This window comes from Zophobas morio, unplaced genomic scaffold (genome assembly GCF_036711695.1).
Source record: "Zophobas morio isolate AGI-343-1 ecotype UQ-CSIRO unplaced genomic scaffold, CSIRO_AGI_Zmor_V1 ptg000017l, whole genome shotgun sequence".
In the NCBI taxonomy this organism is placed as follows: domain Eukaryota; kingdom Metazoa; phylum Arthropoda; class Insecta; order Coleoptera; family Tenebrionidae; genus Zophobas; species Zophobas morio.
In genome coordinates, this window is record NW_026972122.1 from 18312842 (window position 1) to 18325171 (window position 12330).

At 40.8% G+C, this 12330-nt stretch overlaps 2 long non-coding RNA genes across 2 annotated transcripts; one reads left to right on the forward strand and one right to left on the reverse strand.

Annotated features, from left to right (window-relative positions):
• Positions 1–4870: 4870 nt before the first annotated feature.
• On the reverse strand, positions 4871–5646 carry LOC135130321 (uncharacterized). Its single transcript, XR_010280727.1, has 2 exons — positions 5287–5646; positions 4871–5203 (listed from the first exon to the last, which is right to left on the reverse strand). It is a non-coding gene; the product is annotated as an uncharacterized LOC135130321 (long non-coding RNA).
• Positions 5647–8173: 2527 nt separating this feature from the next.
• LOC135130193 (uncharacterized) lies at positions 8174–10382 on the forward strand. Its single transcript, XR_010280703.1, has 3 exons — positions 8174–9842; positions 9913–10183; positions 10246–10382. It is a non-coding gene; the product is annotated as an uncharacterized LOC135130193 (long non-coding RNA).
• The last annotated feature ends 1948 nt before the right edge of the window (positions 10383–12330 follow it).

Below are 12330 nucleotides of genomic sequence, written 5' to 3' on the forward strand. Positions count from 1 at the left end.
CCGCTTTGACGACCGCCCTCGAACTCAGATTTGGAGATGAACACCTCCGGCAAGTTTTCGTAGCGCAGCTTAAATCTAGGATTCAGAAGAGTAGTGAATCTCTTCAGGAGTTTGCGGCTGATGTTAAACGTTTGGTACACCTCGCCTATCCTGAAGCTCCGCAAGACTTCCAAGACAGACTGGCAGCAGAAACCTTCGTAAACGGCGTAAGAGATAGTGAGGTAAGAAGAGTCCTGCAAATCTCCGGGTTCAAGAAACCATCCGAGGCGCTGATTCGAGCGTTAGAAGTGGACGCCGCATACAACAGCTCACCTCGTTCCAACGTTAAGATACGAGGCATTGGGGTTGAGGGCGAAGTAAACCCTATTCAAGAGAGTCTCGACAAAATGAGCGAGAACTTTGAGAAACTCGCCCGCGAAATAATTGCCGAAATCAAGACGGGCAGTTCTAGACAACATGGAGGGCGCCTAGAATGTTACAGGTGTGGGCGTCAAGGGCATGTTAGGAGGGATTGCCGTGTTAGATCGCCAGCGCCGATGAGGAGATCGCATTCGCGACCTCGTCTACATCAGGAGCAGGAAAACTAAAGGCAGTCGGTACCTCGGGGCGCGTACTGGCTGCTAAAAGAGAAGCCCCAACAACTGTAATGGTTAGAAGTATCGCGGGGAGCGTCGATAGTCCGACAATCAGCGGAAAAATCAATGGACGGGAATCGAAGATCATCATCGACACAGGAGCCGAAGTGTCCCTTGCACGCAGATCCAGGTTACAAAATTGTCAGATTAAATCAGTATGTACCGCCACGAATGTAAAGACGGTCACAGGAGAAACAACACCGGTTCTGGGTACAGCGGTGGTGAATGTACAGCTCGGTCGACTCCGAATAAGGCATGAAGTTCTGGTGGCGGAAATCGCTGACGATTTCATTCTGGGTATGGACCTAATCAGCCGGTATGGTTTAATGATCGACCCAGAACAGAAAATTCTGCGTTTCGGAGCCGAAGAATTTGTGTTGGGACGTCCGAATGTGGAAGCTGCAACGGTCAGACTAGTGGTCTGTCAGACAACGAAGGTAGATGGTAATGCAGAAGTCATCGTTCCCGCCAGAGTAGAGACAAACCCCGGATACAGTTTGGGGATGGTGCAGCCGGCAAGTGACTCGACCCACAAGCTCCTGATCGCGAGCACCCTAGTCAAAACCGACCGTGACATACCCATACGTGTGGCAAACGTGTTTCCCAATGCAGTCAATATTAGAAAAGGGGAGATTATTGGAATGTGTGAGCCAGTCGCCCGAGTGTTGAACTGCGAGGAAGAAGACGTTGAGAATGAGTCTAAGGACAGGGATACCAAAGGCTTGGAGGTCAACTGGGACCAGCTGTCTGCTCGTGAGAGAAAACTGGCCAAAGGACTCATTCGTAGGCACCGTAATGTCTTCGCCTCAGAAGAGGAACCATTCGGGAAGACCAACATCGTAGAACACCGAATAAACACTGGTGACACGCAACCGATCCGTCAGGCTCCTCGAAGACTACCCCTAGCCAAACAAGAAGAAGCTACAAGACTCGTGGACAACATGTTGAGAGATGGGGTAATCGAAGAATCCAACAGCGCGTGGTCATCTCCAGTAGTCTTGGTTACCAAGAAGGACGGGACTACCCGATTTTGCGTCGATTACAGGAAACTGAACGACGTCACGAAGAAAGACAGTTACCCCCTTCCTCGAATAGACGATACCTTGACGACCTTATCCGGCTCGGCGTGGTTTTCGACCTTGGACTTGAAGAGTGGCTACTGGCAAGTAGGCTTGCACCCGGACGACAAAGAAAAGACTGCGTTCTCCACCGGAAGTGGCCTCTATCACTTCACCGTTATGCCCTTCGGGTTATGTAATGCGCCAGCAACATTCGAGCGGCTGATGGAGATGGTGCTAAAAGGATTGACATGGAAGACCTGTCTGGTATACCTCGACGACGTCATGATTATGGGCAAAACGTTTGATGACCATCTGAAGAATCTCGAGGAGGTGCTAGAACGAATGGAAAACGCTCGTTTGAAACTAAATCCCAAGAAATGCTCACTCTTCCAGAAACGAGTCGAGTTCCTGGGCCATATCGTGTCGGAGAAAGGAATAGAAACCAACCCGACGAAAGTTCTTGCTATCCGGGATTGGCCCATACCAAGAGACAAGCATGAACTACGAAGCTTCTTGGGACTCTGCACATATTACCGACGATTTGTAGAAGGGTATGCCGACATCGCAGCACCGTTACACCAACTGACGGAGCAGAAGGCGACTTTCAAGTGGAGCAGTACATGTGAGATGGCCTTTAAGAGACTGAAGACGGCTTTGTGCACCAGCCCCATTTTGGCTTACCCCAGGGACAAAGGAATGTTCGTCCTCGATACCGATGCGAGTAACTCGGGAATTGGGGCCGTATTGTCGCAGATACAAGATGGGGAGGAAAGAGTTATCGAATATTTTAGCAAATTACATTCCAAACCAGAGAGAAATTACTGTGCCACAAGGAAGGAACTACTAGCCATTGTCAAAGCCGTCAACCACTTCCACAAGTATCTATACGGACAGGAGTTTCTGATCAGGACCGACCACGCTGCCCTCTCGTGGCTACTGCGGATAAAGAATCCCGAGGGCCAAGTAGCGCGTTGGCTGGAACGACTACAGCAGTACCACTTTAGGATCAAACACCGAGCGGGTCGACTTCACAACAACGCTGACGCTTTGTCAAGGCGTCCGTGTGGAGAGTGCAAGCACTGCGACAGGATCGACGCGGAAGAAGGGAACCTGCCCGTTCGTCGGACGATTTTTGAGCAAGATGAAGAATGGACAACGGCGCGGTTAAAGCGTGAGCAAGAAGCAGACGACATAATCGGACCAATACTAAAGTGGAAGGAGGAAGGAGTCGAACGACCCGGCTGGGCAGAATTGTCCGACCAATCCCCCAGTTTGAAGGCATTATGGGCCCAATGGGATTCCTTGGTCATGGAAAATGGGCTCTTGAAGCGAAAGTGGGAGAGTCCTGATGGGCGTACCTCTAAGACGATGCTGGTCCTCCCCAAGGTAAAGGTTTCCAAGGTCTTAGAGGAAGTTCATGCCGGAACATCTGGAGCCCACTTCGGAGTGAACAAAACTTTGTCGAAAATCCGGGAGAGGTTTTATTGGGTAGGTCATCGTGACGATGTCGAAAGTTGGTGTCGCAAGTGTACGACGTGTGCGGCCAGCCAAGGTCCTCATACCAGGGCGAGGGGAAAGATGAAGAAATATAATGTTGGGGCACCTTTCGAAAGAATCGCCATCGATGTGGCCGGTCCGTTCCCTGTAACAAACGACGGCAACAAGTTTATCCTGGTGGCTAGCGACTACTTCAGCAAGTGGCCAGATGCCTATGCCATTCCAAATCAGGAAGCCGTCACGGTCGCGAAAGTACTGGTTGACAATTGGATCAGTAGGTTTGGCGTCCCCTTGGAACTTCACTCAGACCAGGGACGCAATTTCGAATCCAACGTCTTCCAAAGAGTGATGCAGCTACTGGGAATACGTAAGACAAGGACAACGCCACTACACCCACAGTCCGACGGCATGGTGGAAAGGTTCAATCGGAGTATGGAGCAACACCTTTCGAAAGTGGTAGAAGAGCACCAAAGGGATTGGGACCAGCACCTTCCACTATTCCTGCTGGCCTACCGCGCAGCTATCCACGACACCACGGGCCAAACACCTGCTCACGTTGTATTTGGGAAGGAACTGCGGCTGCCCTGTGACCTAGTCTTTGGATTGCCATCCGAAGAACCAATGGAAGTACGTGACTACGTGAACGAACTGAAAGAGAAGTTGGTCAACGTGCATGAACTAGTGAGGGGCCGGATCAAGATTGCCAGTGACCGAATGAAGACCCGTTATGATGTGAAGGCCAACTGTGGCGGATTCCAGGAAGATGACTTAGTGTGGCTGTATAACCCCCGACGGAAGAAGGGACGTTGCCCAAAACTGGCTCCTGACTGGGAAGGTCCATACACTATCGTCACTAGAATAAATGACGTAGTTTATCGGATCCAACGTGGACCAAAGACAAAGATGAAGATCGTTCATCTCGATCGACTAAAACGGTACGAAGGAAACAACGAAGACGCTTCCGATCGGGACGATCGGATTTGAAGAGGGGGGCAGTGTTACGAAATACACCCTTACGCCGCCCCAGTACGACGCCTATGGCGGTCGAGAGCCTTCTGGACGTACGCACGGCGCTGATGGGTGAATCATCGCTGTTGACGGCCGAGAGGCGGGCGCATAAAGACAGGTCTGGAGCGTCTCGAAGCGGCGTCCAGGGGAGTCTCGAAGCGGAGTCGCGATGGATGTTCGTGAAGGATCTCGATCAGAGACTATGGGTTTAAATAGAGGCGACCGTAGGTAATGGATTCATTCATCCAGTGAAGACAGTCGAGAGCGCCGGAATAATTTCTGTACATATTCGTCGCAATAGATAGTGTTGTAATTCGACCTGAAGAAATAAATTTTTTTTTGAGTTTTACCAACACCCGATTTATTATTCGTCCGTCAATCGTAACAATACGATAAGTAGTACGCAAGCTGGTGTCCGATTATTTTTCTGGTTTAAATGCATATACATATAGATATAAGAAGAGTACAATAATATAATCATCAATTATGGAAATCGCAAATGCCATTTTCGAAGAAAATGAAGATATTGATGATTTATTTGTACTGGACTTTTTAGAGAATCGGATTCCACGCCAAATATACGAGCGATATCATTATTTTGATACCTTGGATGAGGTTGCATTTCGCAGAAGATTTCGCCTGTCGAGAGAGAAATCTAATAAATGAATATTTTGGACAATTATAAAAATACGTTTATTTAAACTAGATATAATGCTGTTACATTTCTTCTAATTTTTGCAATTGTTTTTCTTTTATTTTAACATCTAATAAAGCACTTTTTTTTTGCAATTCAGCTGTTTCAATTTGGAGCTGCAACAACTTAGCTGAAGCTTCAGCTTCCTTGGTCTGCTGTTGTAGCTTATGCTGCAAAATCTTTAACTGTAGTTTTGCCACTTCCGCTCGTGTAACTGCCATATCTTCATATTTCCGGGCGACCGATTCGGTGGCAGATAATGCTGGTCTTCTACGGTTAACCCAACTTTCTTTCTTTTCACTAATAATCTGTTAACAAAGGAATAATTACATAATCATGAATACACGCTTCCAAACACTTTTATTAGAAAATTCCTTCTTTAGGTACTTACTTTACAATAAATAGGTATTAAACCAAAAGTTTATTTTGATCCCAAAAGCATAGACCACTATAGTAGCTACTAATAAAAACAACACCACGCGACTGCAAAATGTAACGGCTAACTATTGTTTACACAACAAGGCTATTGCTTTACAGTTGAAGGTTATGTTAGATATACTGCCATCTGTCAAAATACTGTCAGAAACCACTACTGCAAAGGCGCTTTTACGGAAACAGTGGTTAATGTAGCGCTTTGTTAAGCCGATAGTGGTGCAACGCTCATAGATCTTAAGCCCGGTTTAAACGAAAGCCAAGTTTAGTTAAACCAAAACTTTAAGCTAAACTGGTGCAAACGGGCATTAAACCTATAATAAGCTTCGGAGTACAATATTTCAATTTATTGGGAACCGAATCTTTAAATTCTTTCGCAACAACCAGATTATGCCACTCATTTTTGTTTACTGTTGTTAAATTTTTTTCGCATTTTATGCATGTTTCTATTCCTTTCAATTGTTTAACAATAAAACCACTTACGTAGCCCATGCTAATTTTATCTATATAAGAAAATTCCGGTCCCGGGCTAATCAATAAATTTTCGTCAATTGTTTCTATTTCTTCGGTTTCGTCATCTTCAGATAGGCCTTGCGTTATAAATTGTCTGACGGACGTTAGAATTTCTTCGGAATTATCAATTTCACAATTTGCAGAAATAGAATGAGTAGTAGTTAAATTATTAAACAAAAGAGTTTTAAAATGATTTTTAAATTGGGTAACCATAGGATTTGTATTTCGAGCTCCTTGTTGACGAATTTGGCCGAAAAAATTTTCTAACGGGTCTTGATTGAAAACCCGAGGCTTAAAAAACGTTAAACCATGACTTTTCAAAATTTTGAAAATTTCTTCGAATCCATTTAAGGTGATTTCCCAATTTTTTAAACTTGGCGGGATAAACTTTTTGCCTCCTTTCTCAAAATGCATATTTCGTAGATTATTTCTCGCGCATTGCCAGAACTTTAAATGTTTGGATCGTTCTGTTACTGCACATCTCAAAAAATTCCTTTTCATGGGCTTTAACACCCTTCCGTTTACACTATCAAACAATTTGTTAAAAAAACTAAGGACCTTAGAAGTGCCAATCGCTTCCTCGTCTAAGCCACTGTCTCCAATTTTTGTCATTAGTCCCAGAACCGATGCAACTGTATGGCTAAAAACTTGTGCAGCACATGAGACCTTCATTTTTCTAATTTTTTTGGGATTAACATGACCCTCGGTAAGTTTTGGCATAGCACGTAGATCGGTCGAACACTTGTCTAGTTGGTATGCTTTCTGGATGTCTGACCATTGCGCACTTAATGGTTCTTTGTCTTGTATTTTCCAAATTAGTTTATATTTTAAGAGATTATTGCGAATTCCTTTAAGAAGATGCGGAGGATCATATATGTGGATTATTTTCTGCTCGTTAATTTTAAAAAATTTGATTTTGTCTCCAATTTGAACATTAGTTCCAATAGAAGATTTCATTAAATAATTAATCACTGCCTGATTATTCGTCCCTTGGTCACTTACTGAGGCTATAATTTTTAATCCTGCGTCTTGACATTGTTTTACAACTTGTTTAATTATTCTCGCCAAATCTATTGTTTTCACCGGACCGCTGGAGAAGGTGTACAGAAGGGGCTGTTTCCATTCCCTTTTTATACCCTTAATCATGAAAACGAGAGCCCTATCAGCAATTTTTTCGCTCTTTTTTTCTCCAAAATCCTCAAACCCTTCAAACTCTTTTGAATGCGTGTTCAACGATATATGTGGTTCTATGGAAATTTCGTCAAACATTAGGACACATAGTTTTTCTTGCTGTTTTAAGCCTTTAACTTTTGCTTTTAAGTTGTCAAATAGTGCCTCATTGTAACCCGCTTTAATCGGTATTCTATTGAGTAAGGCCATTATAGTTTTTTTCGAAGGCATTGGAAATATTTTAGAAAAGAGTTTATATGTTATGTTACTTTGTTTGTTCAAGATGAGACCCATAATTTTGTCATCCAACGTATATCTTCTACCATTAGGATGCACATCGGCTAATCTAATCTGGGTCTTTACGAAATTTGCAACCGTCCGATTCAAAGGCGCTGTCACCTTTTCAACTAGTTCTTCTTTCGAAATTTTTGTCACTTGCTTTTGACGTGACAACGTCTTATAAATCGATGGAGCCGGCTGCACGCTCGAAAAAGCATGACTCATACCGTTACTGTCACGTTCCATGTAAGGCTTGAAGTGCAAGCGAGAACGCGGAACGAGCGACAAAGAGGCACAATCGGCCTTCGCGTTCGGCAGCGTTCGCCATCCGTCTCTCTCCTACTTGAGTGAGCGATGCGTCTGCGTGGACAGCTGCTATATTATAGTACATTTACATGTTTTGGTCGAGTATCAAGTGCAGTGAAAAGTGAATGTAGTGTCAATTTTGACGTGACAACGATAATATTTTAAGAATTTTATTTAAATTGTTTCGAACGACGATTTATTTTGCAGAACTGCTTACAAACGCACCATGGAAAAAAAGCCTGACAAACCAGAGGATGTTACGAATAAGCCTTTACCTTCAATGAGTGAACCCATGGAGGTTCAAGATGCTGTAGCATTTACTTTAGCAACGCCATTCGCGCAGCCAATAATCGCTGCTTCAAAATCAAAAGCCCAAAACCATTCCATCAGTATTTTCTTAAGACGTTGTCACGTTCAACTATCGTCAGTAAACCGACTTTACAGACAACCGCGTTTTTTTTTATAAAAATTTTTGGTTTTTGTAAGGCGACATACTTTTCTCCTAAGTTTTTTTGTTAAATTGTAAAGTTTTTTTGCTTCTTCAGGAAGCTCTTTGCTGTACGTAACTCCTGCGATTTTTAAGATTTTTGAAGGAACTTCGTTAACCAATGCAAAGCTTGATGATCTTTTTAAAATGCGTCTTTCACTCAAGGATGGAACTGGGATGGAATCGGGACTGATTTGCTCGGAAGCGGGATCATTTATGGGGTCTGCAATAATAAATAATTGTAGATTCGCCAAAATGTAGTTTTTATTTCACCATGAAAAAGAGAGAAATACGTAAATATGTAAATTTTACCTGCAACCGTGTCTTCTTGAGAAGAAACAGGATCTAAATTTGAATCTGATACAGGAAAATGGAGAGGCAAAAAAAGACTTGGCAACACATCCTTTTTCAGCAACATATTAGACGACCGATCTTCCACAAGAAAATGCCTGTCACAAATACGGTGGGAGCGATACACCAGGTCTGCATTCTTAACATGAAGATCTTTATCTCCGCAAAGCTCAATCCATCGTTCAAAACGGCTTTTGAATTTACGGGGATTTGGAAAGCGATGTCGCGGGGATTGGCGATCATCGCAGGTTACAACGGCACACTTGCGGTACTTCAGCATCCTCTAACTGCAATAGTTAATAATAAAATTCCATATCTTCAAATTAAACAAATATTTTTACCTTATAAAGTCCTTAATTGAACGGGGAACAAACAGTAAAACAAGAAACACCAAACAGCAACACAAAAACAACAATAAAGAGAACGCGAACACCAAAAATATATATAAAAGTAACGAAAACAAAACTAACAGAGCAAATTAATCGAAAAACTGTGGCTCAAAGACCAAGATAGCAGAACAGAACGGTTGGGAAAGCACGGGAATCGAGACGATAATTAATTTTTGACGTTTCAAGTTGTCAAAGTAACCGAAGCGCTTTTATTTATTATTTTCAGTTATAATATAACAAGTGATATGATTATTATCGATAATATTTCGAGTGAAACCGAGCTGCAGATTCAACGAGTGCGAAGCACGAGTTGAATGTGCTGCTTCGGTTTCACGAGCCATATCTTCGATTATTAATCATATCACGAGTTATATTCAACATGAGAATATAATAAATGAACACATTTTTTGATAATAGAGTTGATTTCGTCGTTTTGAGCTTGCCCCCAACGTTGGCAAGCCATAAAAGACAAAAAAATTTACGAAATTTTAAAATTTGTCAATTTGACAGTTTTTAAATTTAGATAGCAACAGACCACAATAAGGCAATAAAATTATTATCGCTGTGATAGACATGTAACTAAGGGCATGAACAAATTCTATTGGACGAAATGGGGTCATGTGATTCATGAATTATATTCTCATAGATATTGTTTTAAATTTAAAAACATGCCGCCAGCGCCTCTCGTGGACTGTTCCCCGTACTAAAACGCATGCCCATTTCAATCCTTTGAAGTTCCCGCCCCATGATCACAATTTTTGGATGATATTAGTTCACATTAGGTTGTATATGTTTCTGGGTTTGTTTTTTTTTGTATGTGTTATTAATAATGACAGAAAGACATGTGTTAACATCAGGGACGATTACCAATTTTTTTTTGTTGATGATCGGAGATGCATTGTGAACGGAGAATATTCTTTGCAATCAAATAATGTAATGAACGTCAATTGGGATATTGAATTAAAGGTGCTTCAAGAGTTTATTCGAGCTGGCATGCGAAATAGCCAGTATAACGTTGTGGTAAGTTAATGTAAATTGATAAATTCTGTATGAAGTACAATCATGACTTATTTTGTTTTATAATGGATAGGTATTCCTTTATTTGGATGTCTCAGTAGAAAAGGCAACATGTGAAAGCCCAAGAGTACATTTGTGTGTCATATGATTGTAGTTGCCCTTCATGGACATTATAATATATTTGGTACCAATAATTCGCGTTTATGGGACGTACATCTGAAGAAAAGTGAATCAGCTGAAGTCAGAGCTGTTGTCTCTGAAAATCCGTTTAATCCCCAAGTGAGTTTAAAAACGGCTAATCTTGAACAACTTTATGAAAGTTTACGACAAACATTTTATTTGAGGTACAGTACCTACCTATTAGATTTACAGTTTCTAACAAATTACTACATTGGTGCTCTTTTAGGTAAACCTGCAGATTTGTCGGATGTGGACCATCCTGATTATGTTCCATCACAAAATTTAAGATATCAAAATAAATCCACACATAATACTTGTAATATTGAAAGACACAGTTGTTTAAAAAAGAGAAAACTGAATAAATGCTCTAGACTTTTGAAGGCACGAATTTTATTGTGGGTTATTTTATTTACTCCAAAAATAAAAAAGTTTAGAATGGTATTCATTATTATGGTAGGGACATCGTCTAAACACAAATTAAAATCACTTGCACTCCTTGTATACGCCGTTTAAATTGTTTAATTTTTGTACATATCTGTTTTTGTCTTCGACGGAAAGATGTCGTGCATAATCACTTAAATTATCCATACTTTAAAAACAAATTACACACCTTCACTTAAACCCGTCACAAACTCAAACGAAAATATTAATTTCGGATTACCCGCATAATCACTTAAATTATCCATACTTTAAAAACAAATTACACACCTTCACTTAAACCCGTCACAAACTCAAACGAAAATATTAATTTCGGATTACCCGCTTAAAATACACGGATGTATTTTGGGTGACGAGGAATTCAGACCAAAACAGCGTTCTGTATTTTTATTGTTATTATGTATTTCTAAACTCAAATCGCCAAAAAAGCACCCTGATACACAGAAAAAATACGAAAGAAGCTATTCACGTGTTTATTTTCTAGATAAATATCCACACTTTTAAATAAAATGCGAAAATGTTAACATTGTCGCTAACGGAGTTTCACGGCGCTTATCAAACGCTGAGTTCCCGCCACAACATGACGTCACGTGTTATTGGTTAAAAATTTTTTTTTAATTGTACAGCTTTTATCGCTTGCAGTAAGAAGTCTAGGGATGGGCAGATTCGGTCATCAGTACGAACGGATCGTTCATCGTTCGGTCCCTACGAAGACCCGGTCGTCAAATGTCGTTCATTTCGTTCATTTCGTTCATTTCGTTCATTTCGTTCACCGTTCACTTCGTTCTTAATCATTCAAGGCTCAGGGATCTATTGATGAATCATTCGGTCTTTCGGCTCTTCGGTCAATGGTCAAATTAGTTCCCCTTTTGCTTGAATCCGATCACTTTATAGGGAAAGTCATGCTCAGAACTATCGCATAGGTATTCGAAAAAAAAAACCCCGGCCCATTGCTGTCTTATTTTTCGAATACTGCATTGTGTGATACGTCAAATTAAATCGTGTGAAATATACTATGATCTGATTCGAAAAATTAATGATTTAACGTTTATTTGGTTTTGTCTACATTTAATTTTTTTTAATGCCTCCCATTTTTTTAGAGATTCATGTAACGATTTTTTTCTGAATTCTGTGATGTAAAAATAATAATTTAATATTTAAAAAAAGTAACTTGAATTTGTGAACGCAAATAATTGTGTTAATAAATACATCACTAGCACTTTTGACACAAAAATTAAATTCGTTTTTATCACAGCTTCCAAGCAACTTTTGAGTAAAAAAAAATAATTTATTGGATCTTTCGAATCATTCGGTCGTCGCCCTTACGATTAACAATGTAGGAGCAGATTTGTTTTGTTTCCTTTTATACCTTTTCCTTACGTTCTAATGTGATGAAGCCGTGAATAGTCACGTTCATTGATTATATTATACATTACCTTTTTTACGTGGCCATAGGGATTTTTTTTATTAATAATCATTACAATAGTAATAATAATTATTTATTTACATTTATTTTTTTAGTTTCTAATGTTCAGACGTTTATGAACATTGTATATTAGTTATCGTCATAAATTGTCATTTTCGTTCCTGGTTCCTAATTTAAATTCATACTACTGGAATTAATCTGTCGGGAAAACTTATGTTCTTAGTTAATTCCATAAATAGCATAGCATGTGCTCCTAGTATTTGATACAGAACATAGAACTGTGCTGGAGCCATGATTCAAAGATCCAACGGAATCAAGATCCAGTCGAGACAATGTGAACGGTGAACGAGTGAACGAGTGAACGAAATGAACGAAAGAACGACCAGTTTGCGTTGGGAACGATTTCGGTCACTCGTTCATTCGAACGACCCGTTCAATTTGATTCGT